The sequence below is a fragment of the Brassica napus genome, chromosome C3 (assembly GCF_020379485.1).
Source record: "Brassica napus cultivar Da-Ae chromosome C3, Da-Ae, whole genome shotgun sequence".
In the NCBI taxonomy this organism is placed as follows: domain Eukaryota; kingdom Viridiplantae; phylum Streptophyta; class Magnoliopsida; order Brassicales; family Brassicaceae; genus Brassica; species Brassica napus.
Genome location: NC_063446.1, coordinates 49,807,335 through 49,826,030, shown reverse-complemented (window position 1 = coordinate 49,826,030; position 18,696 = coordinate 49,807,335). Strand labels below are relative to the sequence as shown.

Here is an 18,696-nt window from a genome sequence, read left to right as displayed (position 1 = left end):
GAGTATCAATAAAGAGGGTAGAATGGGCATGTATTTAGGACTCCCGGAAAAAATCTGTGGCTCCAAGAGACAGGTTTTTGCTTTCATCAGACATCGGCTCAGTGATCGTATCAATTCATGGTCGGCCAAGCTTCTTTCTAAAGGCGGCAAGGAAGTACTTTTAAAGTCAATAGCACAAGCTCTGCCCACCTATGTGATGTCTTGCTTCCTATTACCAAAAGATATCATAAATAAACTGCAGGGAGCTATAGCAAAAATTCTGGTGGAGCACGAAAGGGAATAATCGAGGGCTGCATTGGATTGCTTGGGAGAAAATCTGTGTTCCATTGGAGAAAGGAGGTCTAGGATTCAAAGATCTTCTAAATTTTAATCTGGCACTCTTAGCGAAGCAGCTATGGAGGCTGCTACACCATCCTAATTCCCTACTCGCTCGTGTACTTAAAGGTCGATACTACCGACACATTAGCCCAATGGAGGTAAAAACGTCTAACTCCCCTTCGTATGGGTGGAGAAGCATTCTAGCGGCTCAGAATTTACTCAGTGAGGGACTGCGAATAACGATTGGATCAGGTTACAATACGCGCGTTTGGATTGACCCATGGATCCCGACCATACCAGCTCGTCCGGCAACAGACAATGGTGTCTATCGCGATCATGATATGTTCGTAAACCAGCTTATTGATCAAACTTCCAAGCAATGGAGAGTAGAGATGTTGGAGGCATTGATAGACTCAGGAGACATCCCCCTGATCCAGAGCATTCGTCCGAGCCATATATTTAGAGATGATGGATACTGCTGGAGTTATACAAAGACCGGTTTGTACACAGTGAAGTCGGGATACAAGCTTGCAACTCAGATGAAAGAGGAGAAGCACGAAAGTGCAGTCATGGAGCCGAGCTTTAATCCCTTGAAAGTGCTGATCTGGAAGTTGAAAACACCAAGGAAGATTCAACACTTTTTGTGGCAAGTTTTGTCGGATAGTGTCGCGACTTGCAGCCGTCTTGCTGATAGACATTGTGGAACCGACAGATCATGTCCCAGATGTGGACATGAAGAAGAATCACTTAATCATCTCTTGTTCCTTTTCCCCCCGGCGCTTCAAACATGGGCACTTTCAGATATACCAACCTTTCCGGGGTTATTCCCGAGTGAATCCCTATATGAAAACTTTGACTACTTACTCCTACGTGCTACAAGGAATGGATCCCCCAGAAATATTCTTGCTAGGTTTCCATGGATCGCATGGTTCATATGGAAAGATAGGAATGAAAAGATTTTCAACGGCAAGCAAATTCTACCTCCGGATACTGTACTACATGCTACCCAAGAGGAGGAGAACTGGAGAGTGGCACAAATAATAGCGAGTCAAGAAGTGACTGGAGGAAACCAACACGCAACTGACGGGAACATGGAGAATGAGTCACCATATCCAAGATGTCAAGTGGATGCATCCTGGGTGAAAAATTCGACAGTTTCTGGTGGAGGTTTTGTTCTCGAGCTGGCGCCTGGTTCCATTGGTATGGACCAGACCCTATGTCCTATGCATGCGGAGTTCACCATCTTGCTATACGCAATGAAAAATTCCCTACAGCTAGGAGTTACATCGATGTCCTTTGAATCGGACTGTCTTCAGCTTGTCAAGCTGATTAACGATGAAGAAGATTGGCCAGCTATGGCTTCGGAATGGAATGAATTCATTCATCTCTTATCTCTTTTTACTGTTTTTTCAATTTCTTTTATCGCAAGAGAGCGGAATGTAAGAGCGGACCTTCTTACAAAAGGAGCTCGTTCAAAAAACTCTATTTTCTCCCATGTAGACTCTGTAATTCCGGGATGGTTAGCCCACAAAGCTAACCTTTTCATCCTGAATTAATAAAGCATGGAGTTCGATGTCAAAAAAAAAAAAAAATTATACCAAGGCTAAGAACTCTTGTTCATTAATTATACCAAGGCTAAGAACTCTTATTCAGAGGGCACCACAATGCTCTAATGAACACTGGCTTGTAAGGCAATAGAAAATCAATATGAGATTTGCATTGTTTTTTCCTCCAACAAAACAAAGCATTATTATTCAGAGGGCTCGTCCCAGCTCGAACTTCCATGATGGATTCATCTCTTGTAAGTTCGAGTTGGGACGAGCCCTCTGAATAATAATGCTTTGTTTTGTTGGAGGAAAAAACAACGCAAATCTCATATTGATTTTCTATTGCCTTACAAGCCAGCATATAAATTGAACTGGTAAAGATAATACAAGCTTGATCTTTTGAAAATTCAAAACAAGTAGTCGATAGTTTAAGCGTTGGTAGCTCCTATGGACTGGAATCTACTTTGAAGAATAGACATATCCTGAAACTCTATTGAAAAATTTGGCCATGCTTAAATTTTTGTAATCATGGTGATTAAATCTTTACTGGCTTTTTCAAAGTTTTGGCAAATAGACTGATGTAACATACTCTCCATTGTCCAAATTAGTGATGATAACTCTGAAAGCAGAGAGGTCTCTCACTGCCTTATGTTCCTTGTACCCATTAGTTGAACGTAACCAGATGTGTCTTTCCGCGCCCATCCATGTCCACCGAACTGTGATGTAGATGATCATGATCCATCCACCATACATATGTTCTATAACCATACGACTTGTGAATCAGTATTGTCTGATGGTTGTGTTGTTGTAGCCTTTACTGCATTTTGCAGAGGACTAAACTTGGCACTCTTCTTCATGGTTGATCCGTTCTAATGGATCCATGTCTATTCCTCATAATAGTTTATCATTTCAACATTTTCACAGATACCAAATTATCCACATATAAAAATCTTAATCTAATTCTAGGTCATCTATACTGCTTTCGCTAGAAGAGATAATTCATACTAGTGCAGACACTCGAGACCAGGAAAATGTTTGAGCTAGAAGGTGTAGCTGATAAAGCCTATGCTTGTAGTGTCAGCAGGCACTCAAAAATGGCATAAGTGAGAGACTCATCTTGTTCCCCACATCCAGGAAAATGATTATCACATCGCATATGACAACGTGTCATGTTCTGCGTTACAGTTACATGTCATGTTACCAGTTGCCATATAAGATGGAACATCTTCTGATTTCCAAGCAAATGCTTGAAGCTTAGTGATCCAGACTTGCATTCCAATATCCAGACTAAATAGTATACTGACCATTCTTCATAAAACTCCAACAAAAAATATTTTGATGTGTGGTTCGACATATCGCTAAGCTACGAATCAGTGGTATGTCATCAGGAACGATAAAGTTTTCAAGCATCTCAATATCCCATACCTTTGAATCGCTTTCAATAAAATCATTGACCGCCATTCTCGGGTAAACCAACAGATCATTTGGACGTGCATGCCTTGCTGGTGTAGTTGGGATCCAAGGATCCTCTTACACTTTAACTTCATATTCTGAATGAATCTTCTGTCTAATTCCCCAATGATATTAATTGCTTTGCAGCCGAAATACTTGCCCACACGTAAAAAGGTGATATAGCCACGAAACCTAGTACGGTGAGACGGTCGATGGAATAGTGATGGTCGAGAAACCGGTAGAGATGGAGGTGATCGATGGATGAGTTGATGTCCCTTTAGTCCAATGTAACCTGAAATCAAAGGAAGAACAATGAGATGATGAATGAAACAAATAAAAAAAAAAACTAAAATAAAGAGATAAGATGGGATTCAATGGTTTGAAGGATAGATGATCGATGATCGATGAAGGAGATGGTGATGGATAGTTGATGATTGACTCTCTCCATCCGTGGTTTTGATTGACTTTCTCAATTTGTGATCTTCAACGCTGATGAATCTCTCAAACAACCTATAGAACCAACGAGCTCAGTAAATCTATAATGCTTCTCACATTTAGAATTCTAAAGAACAACTATAATAACATTCTTTGAAAAGTAAATGCTTTGCATACTATTTTATTGATTGAAGGTGGTTTTTACATAGGTCGACAATGAGCTTATATAATTCTCAAATACAATATTCTAAACGTTCTTAAAAAAAAATAAAGGAAAAAAAATCAAAAATAAGCAAGAAATCGAAAACTAGCCGTTGGAGATTTTTGTGGGATGTTGGCTCCAAAAGTAAGAAACTTGATCCTTAGAACATGGACGGTTTTAGAGGATAAAGGAAATTCTTGAGATCTTCTTGGGTTCTTTATATGTGCTAATCACATCCATAAATGAATAGAAAAAGAGCTGTTGGGTTTAATTGCATGAGACTCCAAATAAGGAAAGTGTGGCCAAGTGTGGATCCTCCTGATCCTATGGTTGATGATCCATGGTAAGAGAAGGAAAAACGTCCTGGATGTCTTTTTTTTGTTTAGAAAGTCTTATGGTAGGAATAACTTGGTTGGGAATTGATTGAACCGAAAGATTACCTAATCTTTCCATAATCGGCTCTTGGTTGGTTTAATATATTCTTCAAGGATCCGCTGGACTGTTAATTCCGATAAATTCCTTAGGAAATTGTAGAGGGCCTCTAGAATTGAGTTTGGTTTGATGGTAATTTCGGATCTTCTAATTTAGGCAAGTGTAGAACTGTTTTGACCGGTTTTGGGAAATGGGCCATAAATTTAGATTTCAGTGGAAATTTCTCCTCATTCTTCTCTTGTTGAAAATTTAATATATCCATCTTGAAGTTCATGATTTTGTTTGGGTCGGGCCGCTTCTTTATTGGACTTAAATAACCTTCTAAACTCTGATACTCGCAGATGGAATGGCTAGGAAACTTCTGGTTTGTAAAATTCATATATTTCTTGTCCTGATATATTTGGGGATGATTCCACTTAGATAAGAAATATTTATGAGTGTAGAATCCATGAAACAAAATTTCTTGGTGAAATCCATCTTGAAGCGTAAGATATGATGTTTTCACTTCACATATGTCCTGGTTGGTGACTTGGCTTGCTGAGTTGTGTGTTGGGTCGACCTCTGGTTCATCTACTGATTTGATGGCCGCATCATACCCTCTCCTTGAATTTTTTTCGAAACTAGAAACCGGATAATCTGCACCAAGATGGAGCAATTTAGGTTTCATTCTCATTTGAGACTCTAGAGCCTTACCATGGTATTGTATCAGTTTGATCTTGAATGACACATCTGGTGGCTCTCCTTTGAGTAGGAACGACATGGCTACTTCTCTGTTTTGTTCTGGCCCTCTGGTGGGTGGTTTTTGGTCTTATGGATCGTCTGGAATCAAAATGTTGTTGATGACAACTTCTTGTTTTCTTTTGGCATGTAAACACCTTGTGATCTGCTTGTGTGGATTTCTTATCTGATCTTTAGCCTCTGTTCCTAAAATAATCTCAACACTTTTGGCAGGAAACAAATGCATTATATTTGTGTTTGGGATTTTGTAAATAGGACAAGTAAAGTTTAGATTTTACCCAAATATTTTCAGCTAGTTGAAGAATGATTTGTTCTATGGCAACTTGTGTACTCTTAGTGTTTCTTCCTTCTTCTTCAACGTTTTGTGGACAAGACATGTGCTTTCCCTGGTTATCTTTCAAACTTTCATCATGGATTGGTAGTCCATCACGTTGTCTTATCCGTGGATCAAAATCTTTGGCAAAAATAAGTACATAAATCCAGAATTTGAAAGTTCTAAAGGAAAAAGGACTATCACTTGTTTTAGTTGGTTCTAGTTTCAAGTCCAGTGATGTATATCCTAATAACTTTCTAGTGGATAAGTTACAGAAAATTGCCCTCTTTTATGGTATCTATAACATGTCTGACTTTTAAAAAATTTAGACTTAGAAGACTTACCTTGGTTTAGTGATTGATGCTGGTAGCATTTGCAAACTTTGTGTGATAGCTTCACCTTCAGGTCGTGGACCTCCTTTGTAGGTTGTGAAGCTCTTTTTGTATCTGGACATGTTGCTGGTACCTTTAGCAACTGGAGTGAACTTGGATGTGAACCCTTTTGCTTCTTGATAATTTTCTTCTCTACAGCTGGTTATATCTTGTGTAGGCTGTGATGGTGCTTAGCTTACTTTCTTCCAGTCTTAAAGCTTGTGATTGTGGTGTGAGTATAGCCTGCGTGAGCAACACTCATATGGAACTGATATTGCTGATCTAATTCTTTCTTCACAAACTTCTCAAGCATCTCGAATTTGAAACTCCCCCAAGTATTATCCGGTTCATTGTAGTACCATTGAGAAACCTGCACTTTTGCCCACCATGCATAAGCAGGTCCAGTGAGTGTATTAGTGGCATATGATAGCTTCTCTTCTTCTGGAACGTGGTGCATGTGGAACAATGTTTCCATTTCGTCTTCTCACTTTAGATAAGCTTTATTTCTTTGACTATAATCTGAAAAGGCTCTTTATCAATTTTTTCCAGCCTCACTTATGGCTTCCTCCTCTTCATGGAAGCCATGTTGGAATTCTGTTTCATCTCTCTGGCCCTAAAAATCGTGGACTTCTTTGCTTCATCCTCACTGATTTGAGAATCTGTTTCTTCACACCATGATCCAATATCTTGGTAAGGCTTGAAGAACAATGCTTGCCTTGCCTCATGATCAGAGTATGGCACTTCATTCAATGGCCTCTCTTCCATAATTTGGTGAGATTCAGGTCTCTGGTTTAACTCCTCACGTCCTGAGTTATCAACAAAAATATCTTCTGATTCACCAAATTCTCCATCATTTTGATCAGTTTCTCCTAAACTGATATGAGAATTGGTGTCCTCACACCATGGCATGTCTTCTTGGTCAGTGACAGGAGGGGTTTGATCCTCCCATGATCTTGGTCGTCCAATTGGGACTGAGTTTCTTCATAATCCCATTTTTTTTATTTTTCTAGACTGTTTTTAGCTTCAGTCTCTTCTTGCCATGAATCACTCTAATAGCTTTTTTCTGGATCAGCTTCTTTTCGAGACCAATCTGTGGAGTGCTTTTCACCGTGGTAAGGGTCTGGTGGGTCTGGTTCAGAATCTTCTTCATAAAGATCCTCGTCAAAGTCAGTGTTGGAATAATTAATCATCAGTCCATTGATCATATACATGATCATCTTCTATATCAGGCATGGACTGATCTTTTTTCGGTGAATCTTCTTCCTCCATGTGTACTTGAAAGGAACTCACAAACTTGTAGTCAAGATATTTAATGGGCACTGGTAGAATTCTATGCAAAACAGAATTAATTAAAATGCTTTGGAACGACTTTTCTAAAACTATGATGTAAAATATTTTTCTTTTGTTTTATTTAGATTCACAAGAGTAACGATGCAGCCTAAATGATGTAATATGTAGATATGGTATGCAAATTTTAAAATGACTTCGATATAATTATTATGTATCTTTTTTTTGTATGCTGGCAAAAATAATTTAAATGCAAATTCTTATTTTGGTTTTTGAATGAACGAATGGTGTACACGAAATAAGTAATTAAATAATGGATATATGCAAGAAAGAATTAATTAAAACTAGATTTTGACTCGCACGCTCATGCGGGTATTTTATTTAACTTTTATACTGTCCAAATTTTATTTTATAAGATTGAATATAATATATATATTAAAAACTTACCAATATATTAACTAATTGTTTAATATGTAATTTTTTGACACACAATATGATACGAGAGATCGACAATAATTTTATTATGATATCAACAACCCTTATATTAGCCCATTTTATATATATTTTTCTTGTTATATTTTCTTTCCAATAGAATCAATAATGTAAATATGCGTAAAAATACATATTTATTAACATTTTTTTATTTTACATAATAATTTTTCAGTTGGTGATGTTGATAAATTATTTACATGTGCTTAAAACATTTTAATTCTTAGGAATAAATAGTTAGGTATTGGATGCTAATTTTAAGACAAAATATTTCACACTAATTTAAACATTTTTAATTAATAAAATATTTTATGATAAAATATTCCACATTAATTTAAAATATCTTAGAGTATATCATATTTGGTTAGTTAATATTTTATATTATGATTTTTTAATAGAACATTTAATTTTATACTATGAAGTAGTTTTATAAAATGAATATTCGTGTTTCAAATATTCTATTAACGATTTTAATTGAAAATTTGAAATTGTGTTATATATGTGATAGTATATATAGGAAAAGAATTTCGTTGTTCATTTTTATTTTTGGTTTTCTAATACTTAATTGTTTATCTATTATATGGCTAGTCAAGAATATATATTGTATACGAAAGATTTATTTATTTTTAGTTAATTTGTAGCAATAAATTAGGGATGCTTTAATTTGGAACTAGCTTTTGACCCGCGCGGGCGCGCGGATGTATGTTTATGCTATCAAAATTTAACAATGCCATAAACATAATTGTTTAGATGTTCTAGTTATATATTCATAATTATTTACATAGTTGTGTCTTCCTTGATGTATTTAGCGATCAGTTATAAACTATGAGATTGTGTTCTCTCATTTATAGTGCTTTTATTTATTCTACTTGGAAAACTATAATTAAAATGTAAAATGTGAAAGTTTAAAGTTTACTTGTTGGTTTTTTGAAATTATATTTGTATTTAAAGTTGAAAGTGCTTAATATAATTTCATACTGATATTTATAAAAAAATCAAAATACATTATTTAAAATAGTGGTTGCATAACATACATTAAGAACATATAAAATAAGTTATTTAGTTTTACTAATTAGATAAGGCAAGATTCATTTTAATTAAACAATGGGCCATTTCATTATCAACTTATCATTAAAAATTTGGTACTTAACAAATATAAAAATATTGAACCGTAATGGACTGAAAACATGAATCAAAGCCCATATTTCTTTTTGTCCAGGAAAAAAAAAACAGAAACTCGTTGTCCTTTTACCGACTTTTCACATCCAAGAAGAAAGTTTACCCTTATTCTATGTTACATGGAAACGGAAGCGGGTACGTAGAAGCGGAAGCGTATGGAAGCGCAGAAGCGAGATTTTAAAAAAAATTAGGAAGCGGATACGTGTTGGAAGCGTATCCATATATATATATATGTAAGACTAAAAATTAAAAATTTGAATATATATATACATATGTAAGATTATTTTTAAAAATCTAAAACTAAAAATTATATGATTTAAATTTAAAATAAAGCATTTATTCATTTATAATAATTTTAAAATGACTTCATATTTAAACTGTGAAAATACACATAAATTAAATTAAATAAATAATATTATATTTTTTAATTCTGTATAATTAATTGACATAATATATTTGAATATATGATTTATCTTTAATAAAAACCTCAATGCATAAAGATAATTTATAGTATTAGTTTTAATATTTGTATATTTCTATTCTCTCTATTCAATACTATTAAAATTTGGATTATATATAAATTAAAAACTATAATTTTATATTTTTATTGATATAAGACATTGTGTTTTTTTTTTTTAAATGGAAGCGTGATTCCAAAACGGAATCGTAAGCTTCCAATGTGTTTTTAAAGAGAATATTTTAGAAGCGTTTTGGAAGCGAGATTCCGTAAGCTTCCACAAGATTCCGATTCCGATTCCGGTTCCGAAGCGGGAAGCGGATGCCCGATGAAGCTTCCGTGCAACGTAGCCCTTATTTGCTAACTACAGTCCTGAAACTGGTTCTGCAAATAAGAAGAACGGCTGTAATAATTTGAACGGTTCGGACCATAAGGGGAAGGAGTTTCACCACTGGTATTATTTATTTTTTCATTGTTGCTATTAATGCTGTTGAACTGACTATGACTTGTAATTACAAATGGTAGGGTTCGAGTTTTAATGATCGGATAGACAAAGCTCTCGCATGTTTTTAACTCCCTTTGCTTTGGGTTATGACTTAACTTTTTTTATTATGAACATTAAAAATTGAAGGACTTGGAATAGATTTCAGATTTTTATTGTTTGCATAGGTTCTTCTAATCGAATCTAGGATGGAATGTGTTAACAAATTAGCTTCATTTTATGAGGTCTGATTAAATGAGAAAAGTAATTCTTAATTTCATGTTTTGGTAACATTATTGTTCATATCATAAAGAATATTTGATATATTATTTACTTTTCAGGAATTAGAAATTTGTAACAGGGACCTACGACTCGTTATGCAGAAAGAGAGAGGGAACATAAATGATTTAAAGAAAAGCTCAGGCAGATACATGGGGATTGGGGAACATAGAGATGAGCATCAGTTGTAACTTCACAGAGAAAAGGGAAGACACGCTGATCAGGTAGTCGATGTTAAATGCAAGTGTTCTCATAAGTTTTGTTGATCTTTTTACACAACCATGATGTAATTATATTAATCTTTTTACATGATATTGGACGTTCTGAAAAACAAATGCCAGTAATCAAGTTGCAACATAACTAAGAAGCCAACATGGAATGGAAAACAGACTTATCCCACGGCAAGGTAACTCCGTACTTATCATTCATAGCCGGAAGAAAAGTAGGAAAGTCTAGATTAAGCTATTAGGTTGAAGAACCCTGCCTTAAGTTTAGATGTTTGGTTTTTATTTTCTTGAGTGAGGCATATTTGGATTTATGTTATATGACAGTATTATATAACACCAAATTTAATTCCCTATATCTTATGATGTTACGTTGAAATGAATGTTTGAAAATAAAGATGTTACGTTGATTGCACAAATAACAACTTGGCTTTCTGAACCAGCAACATTTTTCCATAAGAGAGAACCTGTGAAAGACTAACCTGTAAAGAGCAAAAGGGGAAATTTATTATAATAACTTTTCTTAAATGGATATATAAGAACACATAGTAATCTAAACTTAAAAAAGAACACATCGAAACATAAAAAAACTATAAGACATATGTGGCTATTTAAATTACATACCTTATTACACCAACTAGTGAAGGTTTTCAAAACAGAGCATTGTCTGCTATGATCTTGTACTTATGTTTTGTAGTTTGATACTGACCACCAGCTGAAGTGACGGATAAGTTTGCAAGTAGCATGGATCTTGTTTCCCTAAAAAAACACACAGTCATATTAGATTCAAAGACAAATAAGTAATGTTATAAAGAGATTCAACGTTATCAACATAAAGTTACCTATTCATCTGCTAAAATCATCTCGAAGCTATCACCTCCGAAAGATGTGTGTTGCTTCCATGAATACAAACATTTCACTTGAACTCCAATTGTTTTTGTAAGGTGAAAGTTTTTTGAGTGGTAAAGCAGTCAGGATGTACATCTTTCTGATTTTAGGTTTTCTTTGCTATGTTTTGGACGATAGATTGATGAGATATATATACTGGCGTTTGGAAAGAGAAGGTTTTTTTTTTTTTGGCGGCGGAAAGAGAAGGTTAAATTAGAAAATCAAATAAAATATTTGGAGTTATTTGTGAGTTGTACGCAGAATCACACGAATATAAATTAATTAATATTCATTCCTTTTTATGATATCTAACACTACTAAAAGGTGAATATGGAGTGTTTCTAGCATGTCCACGTAGGCTAATATATTTAACCAATCAAGACATTCCAATAATACACGCTGGCAAAAGACACGAAGCTCTTGCTTTCGTATGGGCTCTGCTGTGTTTCGATGGGCTTCGTCGGTTAGCATTGGGCTTTGCTACCCAGTTCAATTAAAAAAAAAAATTCAACCCAAGACGGATAACACGAGGCTCTACGCTTCTCGCTCTTCGTCTTCACCGTTTCTTCACCATCGTTTCAGTTCTCTCGATCCAGAACTCCACAATCAATACTCCACTACATCTCGATTCAATCGAGCTACCTCTGACGCTAACTGACCTGGATCTCACGGTGAACCGTTTATCGGAACTGGACTCGAGGATCGCTCACCTCTCTATGCTCAAGAAGCTTTCTCTTCGCCAAAACCTAATCGAAGACTCCGTCGTCGAGCCTCTCTCTCGCTGGGACGCCTTGTCCGATCTCGAGGTGATTATTATCATCCACTCTCTGATTCTGCGAATTTCACAAATATGATCTCTCGAGGCCTTACGATTGATAGTCATTTGTATATGTAGGATCTGATTCTCAGAGATAACAAGCTAGCGGAAGTACCAGATATAAGCATATTCTCAAGGCTTTTGGTCTTTGACGTATCTTTCAATGAAATCACTTCGTTGGAAGGATTATCAAAGGCCTCTAGCACGTTGAAGGAGCTCTATGTGTCTAAGAATGAAGTTAACAAGATTATGGAGATTGAACACTTGCACGACTTGCAGATTCTTGAGCTAGGGTCCAATAGATTGTGGGTTTGGATTTGTCGTGATTACTTTACAATGTTTTAGCAATGAATATGAAAGCATTGAGGTTTATTCAGGTGATGGTGAATATGGAGAGCTTGACAAAGTTAGAAGAGCTGTGGCTGGGAAGAAACCGTATCAAAGTTGTGAACTTGTGTGGGCTCAGATGTATTAAAAAGATTAGCTTGCAGAGCAATCAATTGACCTCTATGAAAGGATTTGAGGTGTGTGTTGTTTTACTCTTACCATCATTTTACTAAATCTGATGCATTGAAAAAAATATGTGGACAGGACTGTGTTGCTCTTGAAGAGTTGTATCTGAGCCATAATGGTATCTCAAAAATGGAAGGCTTGAGTGCGTTGGTTAACCTACGGGTATTAGACGTGTCGAACAACAAGCTCACATCAGTTGATGACATTCAGAGCTTCACAAAGTATTTCACTTTTCTTTTTCTTCAGGACTGACTTTTTTATTTTGGTGATTTTTGTTTGTTTACGTTCTGACTTTTCCTTTACCTGTAGGCTGGAAGATTTATGGCTTAATGACAACCAGATAGAAATACTTGAAGCTATCACAGAAGCTGTTGAAGGCTCTAAAGCTAACAGCTTTCCCGGATTCTCCATGTAGTTAGTCATTAAAACCCTTTTATTAACTTATTTTTTTCTAACAATATAATATGACTTCTGACAATTTGACTAATCACTGTATAGAAAATGGATGCTAATATAACTGCAAACTGTGTTCATCCTGGAATCGTGAGAACGCGTCTCACAAGAGACCGAGACGGCCTCATCACTGATTTTGTCTTTTTCTTGACCTCTAAGCTTTTGAAGTCCGTTCCTCAGGTATCTAAGTCAAATCAATATTTGATCGATTTTCATTTATAAATCATATATTTAGAATTATCCAAACTAACGTACGACATCATAAAAATAGCTTAATGATCCCTGTTAATTATTTATAGGCAGCAGCAACGACATGCTGCCTAGCAACGAGTCCGAGATTGAGGAACGTGTGCGGCAAATACTTTTCAGACTGTAATGAAGCTCGGACTTCTAATCCGGATCGTGCAATCTTAAAGCTCAGAGACTGTGGACTGCTTCGGAGTTGTTGGTCAATCCAGCTTCCACTCCCGATGTTTATCAAACCTTTAAATACTTTTTAACCAACGATGCTATGTATGTGTAAAGCCTTTCCAAGCTTCTTGGTTGTGAAATGTTTTAGATCATTTGGAGGAGTAATAAAGTTTATATGTTATCACTAATCACATATATAGATTGAAGAAAGGCAACACAGGCAGATATAAACATTGGCACGCCAATGTATCTACCACAAAGACAACTATTAAGTTATCATCATATTAAAATCTAGGGGGCATTAAGCACATGCGTAACAAAAAAATATTTAAAACACACTGTGTTAGTGTTATCGGCTAAACAAGAGTTTGTTTTTAAGTTTTTTGTAAGAACATAGTTTGTTTTTAAGATAATATTGGCTTTTTAACATGCTTTTGCATATTCATTGCATAATTATATGCACTTGTAAGGCATCGCCAGTCCTATATTATACTCAAATTTTATGTAGTGTTTCCAAATCTACAGAGTGATGCTCTGGTTTATACGATTTAAAGACTAATTTCTGGTGGTGTTTTAAAAACAAAATTGGATTAGTTTGGTTTGTGTTTTATTTTTCTTTGTAATGTGTTTCCGTAAGGTGGTTTTGAGAAAAATAAATTTTTTTGTTGTTTGATATTTTTATTCAGTTTATTTTTTTTATCATAAATTAGTTTGGTTTTGTAAAAATAACCGATTTAAATAATCTATTTTAATCAGAAACCATGTAAAGCAATTTCATTTCTCTTAATTCCGTTGATATTTGATCGAAAAACATTTCTTAACCTTTAGCTAAAAAATTTAGTTTTCAGTCTCCTTGATAAAAGAATTTTGGTTAGTGTATCAAATCAATATTGTATAGCCGTAAATTAATTATACAAATGGAATTATTTATCATTTGAAATAAACAATGCAAAAAACATGTAAATATGTCAGTTTGTATTTTTTGTAGAGAGGGCAGAAATTGAAAATGTAAAATCAATAATTCTAAATACATAAAAAAGTTTTAAATTAAATGTAGATTTAACAATTGTTTTGTATGAAACAAAAGATTTTAGCTGAAACTTAAGAATATTGACTATTCATAACTTTTCGTTCATTTTAATAATAAATAAACAACAAAGAGTAAGGGGTTGATTGGTTGTTCTGAAGTTTTTGTTTTTGTTTTTATTTTAGAAAATAAGATGTGAATTGTTTTGCTTCGGTTTTAATTGTTTTGCTATATATCTATTTTCAAAGCACTAAATGAAATCTTTAGAAAATTTGATTTTGAAAACTAATATATTATTTTTTTTCAAAAAAACTTTATACTATATCTTTAATTTTAAAAGATAAAATATGATTGTTTTAAAAATAAAAATTTTAGAAAAAAATAGATGTCTAAAACATTTACCACCATTGTCAATCAACCCCTGAGTTTATTCATTTCAAATTCGTTGGAGAACATAATAAATTAATTTCTGTATTATTACTTATGTTTTTGGTAGTCAATTTTGAAATAATACATATACATGCTTTTTATAAGAAAATAAACAAGCTAAACTTAATTACAAATTAAAAGAAGAAATTTACGCCCGGACAAAGACCCTAGTCATATTAAAAAGAGAATATACAGTTTTTAATTCTAGGCAGTACGTGTTTCACAAGATTTAAAAATAGAATATGCTGATTGTATGAGTTATTTGATATCCTTTACTGATACGAAGCGTAGAAATAGGAACTAATATATCGTAATGTTGTTTTGTTTTTGAAAAGGAATATACAGTTTCGATCTTAGATGGAAATCTTAATTGTTATTGCGTAGAAGTAGAAATCGTAATTAGTTTTGATTTTTGATGGAAATAAAGCATAATTAGTTTTGTTTTTGCACTGGGATTAAATCTTCTGATATCATTATTATCTATACAGACGAAACCAAATTATCATAAAGAAATAATAAATTGGGTTAACAATACAATCGCTAAACCATACTTGGTTAGATTAGTATACACAATGTTGTTGTACATATTCAAAATCGATATAAAGAATTTTAAGAAATGGTCGATGTGTAGATACATTATCTAATCAAAATTAAATTTCATGTTTTGTCAAACTTATGATTAATCATTTGGTTTGTAATGATTTAGGTAATTTATAAAAAAAATCGTTACTGGTTTCTTCGGTTTGCTTTAGAGATATTAAGTTGTTATTATGGTATGGGCTAGCAGGTATAATAAGCCCAAAACATATTAAGCTACTCTAAAACAAACATGCGAAATATTGGGCTAAGCAAACATTTATCCTCTCTTGATTTACATAAAGCGAATTAATGGGTTAAGATGTGTTAAACGGTTGTGTTTTAATTTCAGTGGCATGGAATATGGTAAATATTGAGGAAAACTCAGGGCTAAGTACAAAATGTACTTCAGTTTTAATAGTTTAATTTAATAGTTTAGATGTTCTTGATATTAGGAACATTTTATGGAGATTATTTTAAGCTTTAGACATTTTTTATGTTTAAAATAGATTTAGGACACACATATCTATTAATATGTAAAAGACAAAGAAAACTTAAAAATAGATTCATTAAATATATCAGTGGAACTGGAGTGTAAATAACTTGTAAAATTAAGGGTTATTTTTATTTTGTACTCCCCTTTGTATATATATTCTATATTATTAAAACAGAATCTCTCATAGGATTTTGTCCTTATTTTTTTGGAGATAATTAGATTACCATGCCACTGCTTTTTAGAATTTTTTTTTAATTAATTGTGGCAACTATAACTTCAACCATTGGAAAATAAGAGTGTTAAAACCAATCAAAGTGCAGCGAAATAATATCAGTCTTGACCAATGTCAAGGCCATCGAAGCCCTATAATATAATGAAGGTCACCGGGCCGTGCTTGTGTATAATCGATTAACATATACTTTTACCAGGGAGGCCCAATTATTATTGTGTTTTCGTTAGAGTTTTGGATATTTTTTTCTGGCGAACAATTATGTGTTCTTTTACAAAAAAATATTTTGGTTGTTATTTATTTGTAAACAAAAATACCGTGGAAACCGAAATTCACACCGTCTATTTCCGTGAAAATAAAAAAAGTCAAGAAACCATAACTTTCCCAAAGGTCCTGGATTTCTGTTAAACCAACGTCAAGCAATCAGATAATAAAAACAGACGAAATTATGAATTGATAAAAAAGAAAAAAGAGAGCAAGAAGATCTTATTCTGAATTTGCGTATGAGCGATTACAACAGGTAAAGCCTCGGCTGCAAGAACTGTTAGCGAGTTCCCTAGTTCTAAGCACTTAAGACTTGTAAACCTAATTGAGCGCAACTCTATAACAAAAACAAAAACAAAAATGCCTAAATTGCTAAGTGCTGAATTTTTTGTGTCCCTGCGCCTTCTGCCCTAGCATCCCTTATATACTCCTCCTTAGGTCGGTTTACCTTCTTCCTTTTTTTCCCCAAGTCAACTTTATCTTCTTGCAGAAATATTTCATTTTCTTCGATCTTCATGATTATCTTCGAAAACTTGACATTTATCCTCGGACTTTCCATTTATCTTTTCCTGCAAACAACACATAGACCGTCATAGCAACTTTGGGCCTGATTTCATAAAAATCGTAAGTGGGCTCATAGTCGCGTTTTAAACCCTTTGGGCCTTTTTTCGACTTTAGACGTTTTTACGACCTTATTGAAAGACAACCTTCGATGCAATGTCAATTTTTTTAATAACTCAAATTGATTGTAACAAGGATATGACCGAGGTATTACGTTAACTGTTGTCGTTTTAGAGGATCAATTTGAACTTTTACGAGAAAACATGTCTTTGCGGTTTTGTCGTCAGTTTCCAACGGTAACTCCAATCGAGACGAAACAAGGGTCAGTTCAGTCGAGGCTTGAAGGAGGAAGCTACGAGGGTTTATAGACGAGGCAGATTTGATCAATCCAAATCGCCATTGGGAGAGTTGGTTGCGGATGCTCCAACTTGCCCAGTGGCGAGTTGGTCGGAGCTGATCCAACCCGCCCAATGGCGAGTTGGATAGTACGATCCAACTCACCACGGGGCGAGTTTTTCGGAGCTGATCCAACTCTCCCAATGGCGAGTTGGTTGGAGCTGATTAAACTCGCCCAATGGCGAGTTGGTCGGAGCTAATCCAACTCGTCCAATGGTGAGTTGGTTCGTTGACCCAACTCGCCATTGGGCAAGTTAGATGAGGGTCGCCCAACTCGCCATTGGAAGAGTTGAACGGGGCTTCTCCAACTCGCCATTGGGTGAGTTCGATGAAGCTTCTCCAACTCGCCCAATGGTGAGTTGGCTAGCTTCCCGGTGGGTCTGACGATGCTCGTTTAGTTGCTTCGATGCTCGGGAATCGTTTGTTCGAAAGATTGAGTAATCTTTCTCGAGAACTCGTCGTATAATTGGTTTTTTAAATTTTAACAAGTTCTTACTTTGATTTTAAAGATAGTGGGACTCGTTAATTCCACGTAAGCCGTATTCGTCATAAAAAACTCGTAATAAGAAAACGCGGGCCTCACTCATTCCTCGTAAATAAAAAAGTGGACCTCGCTAATTCCTCGTAAATGAACGAGGATGTTACGAGGAAACAAAACGCAGGCCTCGCTAATTCCTCGTAAAAAAACACGTGCCTCGCGAGTTCCTCGTAACTTTACGACGATTCCTGATTTTCTATATATACACGCGAGCTTCTCACTTCCCATCTCGTCTCAACTTCCTCTCTCTTTCGTAGCAATGGTACGCTCTCTCTATTTCCTCTCTAATTTGATTAGTTTAGGGTAGATTAGGTGGTTAGTGTAGGGAATTTAGATAGGTTTACAGATTTTATGTTAGTGTTGATTAGGTGGTTAATTATAGAATTTGTTAATTACTATTGATGTTAATTTTAAAATTAAAATTTTTTTATGTTAGGTTCGAAAGAACAGACTTACTCCCCATTATAGAGAGATGTTCGGTGAGCCTGGTAGTCGTTTAGACCCGTCTTCTTCAGCTCTCGGTTCTTCTTTAGCTCCCGGTTCTTCGGGTCCGGAGACTGTCCCCGAGACTCAGTCTTCTCAGAGAGTCTCTCGGTCCCCTCCTTCTGGTGCACCATCGGTTCCTCGATTCGTTTGCACCACCGGCTCCACATGATCATGTGCCTCCTCCGATGGCTCATCCGATGCCGGCCGGATTCATCCCGATTTGATGGTGCCGCCGAGTGCTCCTTACTCGCAGTACACTGTCGAAAACCTTCTCGCTCAGCCAGGCAGAGAAGGCTTACCAGTCTTAGACCCCGACCGACCGGAAGGAACTTTGTGGTACGTTACATTTTTTTAAAAAAATTCTTTAAAAATTGTTTTTAACAATAATAAATAATTTATACTTCAAAT

The 18,696-nt window shown here is 35.0% G+C and overlaps 1 long non-coding RNA gene across 2 annotated transcripts; it reads left to right on the top strand.

The window, feature by feature from the left end:
- Positions 1 to 9,583: 9,583 nt before the first annotated feature.
- Positions 9,584 to 18,175, top strand: LOC106417799. 2 transcript variants are annotated; one of them, XR_007321403.1, is made up of 7 exons: positions 9,584 to 9,674; positions 10,050 to 10,204; positions 10,322 to 12,433; positions 12,501 to 12,643; positions 12,732 to 12,833; positions 12,921 to 13,055; positions 13,175 to 18,175. It is a non-coding gene; the product is annotated as an uncharacterized LOC106417799 (long non-coding RNA). The 2 variants fall into 2 exon arrangements; XR_007321402.1 differs by having other exon boundaries at positions 9,585 to 9,674; positions 10,043 to 10,204.
- The last annotated feature ends 521 nt before the right edge of the window (positions 18,176 to 18,696 follow it).